An 8009-nucleotide genomic window follows, 5' to 3' on the forward strand; every position below is an offset into this window, starting at 1 on the left:
TTTTATGTAATATATAAGGAAAATTTTGGTAATTTATTAAAAAAATAGATTTTTATCTTGTTTGTTTCTGCTCATTCGAATTTAGTTGTTATCAGTGTTTCTTCAAATTCAATAATAAAGAAAACTGCCATCAAAATTTAATTAAATTAATCAATTATTCAATATTTAAGTTTTTCTTCCATTATAACTTAATAATTAATCAACCAGTTAACTAATTGTTAAATTATAAAAATTTTAAAATAATACAATTTTATAAAAGCACAAGAAGGTACTGAATTTCAAAATTTTACCATAAGGAAAGTGAATAAAAAAAATCGATTACGATATTCTATCTATCATCATCGAACAAGTCAGGTTAAATAAAAGCTTGTAATAAGATTTTCATTTCATCTTTTTCCTTTCGAAATATCTGAAGTGAGCCAAGTACGCTTTTTTAAAATTTAAAATGCATCCAAATCCTTTGAATCGGATCATCAGTCGCAAGAAAAATTAGTTTAATCCAAACCAGACTATGAAATGCTGCATCATAAACAAAGAAAAGTACTTTTTTAACAAGCTCTTAAAGGATTATTTATAATTCTCTTATTCAACTTCATTCTAATCATTTCAAGAAATTGCATCAATTTTACAACTTTATCATCAATATTATTTTTCTTTATAAGATATTACATACTTTTGTATGAAAAAGGAGACAAAATGGCACGATTTTAGCATAACAATCAAAACTAAAGAATCCAACCTTTATTTCAAGTGGATTAAATAGGTTGACTTCAAGAACAAGAGGGGCCGCGGTGGCCTGATGATAAGAACTTAGTATCAGAGGATTGCAGGGATGAGACGCGATGTTGTAGAGATGAAATTTCCAGACTTTATATAGTGAAACCAGATTTTAAACTGGTTATATTTCATGTTTCTTCATTCTCGGTGCAATTATTTGTGTTTTGAGACTAAAAGCGCACTTTTTCTAATAGTGGTTGAATGAGCCCAAAAGAAACTTTTGTTGCTAAAAAAAGTAGGCATTATTAAATATAGATCATACTCACTAGCTTATTAAACACTAGCCGCCTTTGGCGACCAGCCGGTTCGCCAATCTTAATGTTCGTTTAAATTTTAATAATTAAATATTTTACGCAATTCCAACTTTAATAGATTCTTTATCAAAATATTTTAAAACGTCAAATTTTGATAGTCATATAATTCACTCGTAATATTATAAAGGCCTTCAATCATAACGTAATATGTATCTCTCTAATTTTCTGTTACCTCTCGTAGAATTTATGCTTTAAATTAAAGTGGAAAGAATTAATCTGCAATTAATATAATAATATTTTTACTGAAACAAAGCATTTTTTTATAATATGATTACTGATAACAGAGTCATTGAGCGTTTAAACTTTATGGGCACTAAAGAATATCTTTCTTAATTTATCTAATATCTCAAGAATTTGTCAACAAAATTTTCTCAGATTCATCATGAACAGATCGATTTATTAACAATGTTTCATTTTAAATGCATCAAACACTAAGAAAATAAAATGAATCGTTTAAAATAATCGGTCGAAAACAGGTTTAAGAAAACTACTTAAAAAACGATGCACTTAAAACTATAAGCATATACAAAAAAATATATAACTAACATAAATTTAATTTAATTACAAGAGCATGCAACTAACCTAAAAATAATTTAAATCAAGAATCATCCGTTGATAATATTGTCAACAATCAGAACACAATGCGCATGCGTGTATTTTCAACTCCATTTACGGTAACGCAAATGCGTGAATTTTTCTACGCCAGTTGGGGAAACGCTATGCAGATTACACATTTTTAATTTCCTTTATTCTGTGTTATTTTAATTCAAAAGTACTTCAGAATGAATCTGAAAGATCGATTTATTAACAGTGTTTAATTTTAAATGCATCAAACATTAAGAAAATAAACAGAATCGTTTGAAATAATCGGCCGAAAAATTTTAACCCTAGCGTCATTACTGTTGGGGGGAAAAACTGAAGCCTTACTCAATTGGCGGTGGGGAAAATGGAAGATTTTTTGGCGGAAAAGTTAGTTTTTAATTAATAATTAAAATTCTAATTAAAAATTCAAGAAAAAGGACCCCAGGTGCACATCCCCGACCTCTAAGATATACATGTAGGTAGCTGTAGGTCAAATAGAAAATCGTTAATCGTTGAATTGAAGGCATAGGAAAAGAAATTTCTGGTTAGATGCTTAGGATCTGAGCTGTCCCGAGTCGCCTGTATGCGTATTGCGCTTTTTTTTTTTGTCGTGTTCCTACCATGTTATTGGATGAAGCTTTAATCACATCACATTTTTGGAATCGAGCGTTATACATTCAAATACATGCATTCAAAAACATGTCGCGACTCATAAAATATTGACTAGCTATGGATTCATGGGTTGCGAAGCACAGTTTGTGTAGCCCTGCCATAGATTAATTGTTTGCAATTACTGTTTCCTCCAGCACCCCTTGATTAGAATTTTTATATTCCGGTACCCTTTACTTTGATATACTCCTCCTCTTGTAAGGAATTTTCAAACAAGAAGATTTTATTAATTAGTTAAAGGCTTAGATTTAACTTAACTTTATTTCAAATTACTGGAATTAAGTCAATGTCATTTATATGTTTTTATTTTTTATTCCTTTACTTAAATATTAGTTTCCAAAATAAATGAAAATAGCATCAAAATAATATCGCATAATTAATCATTTCAATGGATACAATACCAAAAATAGAATTAAGTATTCCGAAAATTTCGAAATTTTTTCCTCTTAGTACTTTTATTTTCTACTTTTACTATACTTTTAAATGGAAACTGAATTGATGCTGTTTTATAATATAGGTTTTGCTTGTGTAACATTTCATATTTTTAAAATAATTATACAATATTTCATATGAGGTAAATATCACTAGGCAAACATATGGTTAGCTTGTGTGTGGATAGTATAGCTCTTCCAATATTTTTTAATAAAAAACGTATCAACTTAATTCAAAGATTTTTTAATTAGCAAAAGTAAATTAATAGCATAATAGCAAATGCAAATGTAAATACAGGTGTAAATGTAATTAATAATTTCTTTATGTAAATTAATAGCATAATTAGGGCAAAAAAATGCCAGAGTTAATTTAAGTTTCAGATTTTGTCAGCCGAAATTTCAGATAAATCCAAAATAGGTGTAATTTTTGACTATAGTCGATTTACACTTCACTTTTTTTAACATTTTTTTTTCTTTTTATTTCTTTTTTCACTTTTTTTGTAATTTCGCTTTTTTATTCTCTACGTAAAATCTCGGATATGAAAGAGAATCCAACTTGGTTTGGCTTTCAATATTAGAAGAAAATCACCTGATCAAATTTTTGACGAAACAATAAAAGTGATTTGAATTTCTGTGCAAAAAATGTAATCTGTTCTTGGAAATAAAAAATATTTTTTTTAAATTTCTAGTAATTATTAAATCGGTTTCACTAAATAGAAAACTTTTGTTAAATAAATTTAACTAATATTTAAAACTAATAATTTAAGACTAATATTTGATGCATATTTTAACACACAAAAATATTTCATTGATTTCTTGTATTTCATTGACATTTATCAAATATTTCATTGATATTTGCTTTCTAATACTTACATTTTTTTTAGAAAAAGATGATTCATGCTGTTATGCCTGTATGCGTGGTAAAATCCAATAAATATGATGCAGTTAGATTGTTAAATTATATTCTAATACTGACAGATTTTTTGAGTAACTGTTACAATTCGTAAGAGCGCGGTTATAAAATATACAAAAAATCGTTAAAAAATAAGCCTAAATTTATTATTACAAGAATGCGATGATTAAAACTTTATAAAAAAGATTGAAAAAGCCAAACGATATTTTCACGATTCTTTCTGGCGCGAGATTATTTAATTAAAATTAAGAAACCAAACGATAAATTAGTAACGTTATCTGAAAGTGACGTCATGTCATAGAAACGCCGAACAGATACAAATGTTTGTTCATTTAATCATTCTCAATCTGATTTTTTTATAGGTTTATATACTACAGAAATGTGTATAAATTAATCAATTTAAATATTTTTATAACGCTGCACATCAGATATATTAATAGACATGGCGCATTCTGTAACTGTAGTGAAACTTTACGAATAATTTTGATACGGTATGAGCAATATAAAGCATACTGAACATTTTTTTAATTGAATTAAAAAATAAAAGAAGAAAATTTATTAAAAAAATGATCGATGATTTTTTAAATCAATAAGGAAACCTCAAATGTGTAAAAATATTTAGTTGAATTTTAAAAATGAAATATTACTATTTAAAATTTATTTCCATGTTAATATATCCATTAAATTATTAAGATATAAAATGTATTTATTTATGTTTATGCCTTTATATTGTGTAATTTCAGTTTTCAGTGCAACTTTTGTTCCTATTGCCGAATATATGAGCTACTATTCTTTCCTTTCTTTCTTTAAAAATTGATTTACAGGTATTTAAATAATATGTACAGTGGCTTCTAATTGGATTTGCACATTTAAGAGTTTTAATGAAACGGCACTCTGTATATTACTAAAAATTCTTGTTTCGGAATGAGAATTTTATAATAATATTTATAATTATTCCTCAATGAATCTTTGTAAAATATTTTAAGAATATACTTTATTATATAAGAATATTTATATTAAAATATACTTTATGAAATGTATATTTTAAGAACATACTTTTTATATAAGAATACTTATAATAAAATATACTTTATGAAATATATTTTAAGAACATACTTTTTATATAAGAGTAATATTAAGAATTTATGAAGTATATTTTAAGAATATACTTCTTTATATTTTTTTAGAAAAATAAATAATGAAGGAAAAACAAGAATGTTGTTTAATATAAGTTTCCATACATTTAAAAGAAATCTACACATATTAATAAATATTGTGATATTTAAATTAATTAATTTTTATTAGGATATTCTAAGCACCTACAATAGTTAAATGCGTAGAGTGCACTTTCTTGTTTTGTTATTTCGTCATCAATATTTTTCCATTCTTCCATGAGTTTTCAGTTTTTACGTTCCTATTCTCCCCCCAGTTCTTAGTTATTTTTAGTTCATCGGTAATCCATTAGTTTTCGCATTAATGTTGTTAGTCTAAGATCTCCCAAAATATGTTCTAATGGGTTTAAGTCCGGCGATTGAGATGGTGTTTTAGATTTTTATGGATAATTATTTGTATTAATTATTAAGATCTAACTTTAGCTTATCTAACTTTGTGAGCCAATCGTCCTCTTGCTTATGTGGGGCAGAAACTTGCCGTAGGAAGAGAGAGGAAGTGTCATCATCTGACTGGAGTTCGAAATTACTAGATCCATCCTAAAGTATTCCTTGTGTTACTTCTAAAGGAGATGCTAATATAATTAAACTAGGTGTGGTTATAATTGACACCCATTAACCTCATTGACAACAACGAGTACATATGAAACGACAAACATTTGTTTTTATTTTTAGACTTTTCTTCTAAACATTTATTCTTTATTAGGAATTTTCTGAATTACTAAGAATAGTAACTTCTTACTTTTACTTTCTAGTATACGTAGCACAGAGAAAGAAAAGTCATCGTCAGAATCGAAATTTCGAATAATATGAGTTCGAAAAACACATTTTTGGAAAATGTCCGTCCGTCTGCCTTTGGCAAAGACTACTCGAAGACACATTGAGCTAAACGGTTGAAACTCGGCATATGGGGTTAACAACAAATTTGTAGATTTCAATCTCATTTTGATTAAATTCTGATTAGAGGAATTCCATCTGTCCGGCTGTTCGAATATAATTACACGATAATTACAAAAAGAAGAGAGCTATATAGATAAAATTCGGTACACAGATTTAGCATCTATAGTGTAGATACCTACAAAATTTTGTGCCAAATCCAACCACAGGTTGACTGCCTGTCTGTCTGTACTTTCAGAAACATATAAATGCGACAACTGAAAACTGCAATAACTTAAATATACCAAATTTGGTACAAGACTTGCAGACTACAAGTTCAATTTTGTATCAAATTTTGGTTTAAATCGATTGAAAAAAACGTGCTTAAACACAAATTCAATCTTTTGGTTACTATAAATCGCACGCCAGGGATTAACCGCCAAAAAATTCGCCAAGGATGCCACGATTGATTGAGTAAAAAAGCTAAATTCACTTCAAAAAATATTTCGTAACTATTGTACGCCAATGCCATATAAGTGTTCTCAAGGGTTACACCTTTATGAGAGAGAAAACGAGAAATTTTTGGGAAGACTACTTCCACTGGTTTTAATATATTATGCTAATAATAACAGATTTCGATTCAATTCCCACGAAAAATATGCAATTCAGAAAAAATATCATTTGGAATTATTTCTGAGGCAAAATGAAAGATCATTACTTTAATATTTCGTACTCAGTACTCAGTTGGTGTTTAATAATGAGATACAACTCTGCGATGGTTTTCATTTAAAAATATCGCCTGCTCTTTTTTTCTAAAAAAAATAACAATATTTTTTCGTATTTATCGTCTGAAAACTTACAGATGGTATTTATGTCATCCTTAGGAAAATGAATAAGCTTTTCTAATGGATTGTTTTCATTTTTTTTCTTTCTTTTATAAAATCATTACTGTTCTAAAACGTTAGATAACAGTTTAGTATTAGCTTAAGAAATATCGAGAAAAGAATTCTAACATAAAAATATATATTTTTACATAAAAATATTATCAAGAAATAGATTTTCATTTACAGGATAGCTATAGGCATTCTTGATGTGTTTAATCCTTCAATAAACCTCTTAGCATCGTTTTTTCTTTTCATAGGAAAGTATGTCACCATCTAAAAAAATGCCAAGGATTTCATTTCTCTTTTTAAACCTATCAATTTGAATTCATCGTACATTTTTGTACCTTCTTAAAATTATTATGCATTTTCTCTTCTCGTTATTTTCATGTATTTCTATAGAAAAATATAATCCATAACATGAGATAAAAATTATTATTCTTAATAGTTAAGTAATCAAACGTTCCCGATTTAAATCGATATAAATCATCTACAAATATTCTGAACTCAATTTGTTTTATGATTTTGTAATTTTATATTTTTCGATCAAAACTTCTCTATCTATAATTAGAAGAAATTGATTTTGATATTGTCTTTTATTAAAAATATTGTTATTTTGCCAGTCTGATTGTATAGTATTTATTTTATGGCATCTATAATTTTTTGAATTTTTTTTTATTTATAGCCACTATAATTTACTCAAAATAAATGTATTCATAATTCTGCTTATATAATGACATCTAAATATCCACAATCTTTAAAACTGAATATAATAAATTTCTGAATACGAATGGCAACGAGTCTTTTAAAGAAACTTTGTACTGTCAATTCTCAGATATGAAACGAATTTGCGCATGCGTCCGGAAGAGTTCATTTCGCCGAAGTAGGGATAAGATGAATGATGCTTGACAAGTTTACATTTAACAATAACCCAGATTATTTGTGGAGTTAGGAAACTCTAAAACTGTCGTAAAAGAACTCAAATTTGCACGAAAATGCTTTAGAACGATTTTTATTTACAGTAATTGCCGTAGATGTAAAAATATAATATGAAAAATATTAGATTTTTTTTACTTGAAATTTATAATTTTATTTCTTTTTGTTAAAAAATTCATGTCAAAATACCTTTCTTTCAAAATAGGAAGTAATGTTAATTACTGGATCCAAAACAAATTGTCCTCATCTTTACGTATCATAGGAAAGAAAATCAATTGCATATTTAGGAAAACTATTTGCTATTGCTGGCAGATAGCATTAACAATTCTTTGTAAAAACTATATTCTCTGTCATTCATCTTTATGATTATGAATTATCTTTTTCATATACACATGTGCAGATAAATAGGATAAAAGTGTACCCAGCGACAATTATTGGCCAAATTACGATAGAGATATACA

The sequence above is a fragment of the Argiope bruennichi genome, chromosome 11 (assembly GCF_947563725.1).
Source record: "Argiope bruennichi chromosome 11, qqArgBrue1.1, whole genome shotgun sequence".
Classification (NCBI taxonomy): domain Eukaryota; kingdom Metazoa; phylum Arthropoda; class Arachnida; order Araneae; family Araneidae; genus Argiope; species Argiope bruennichi.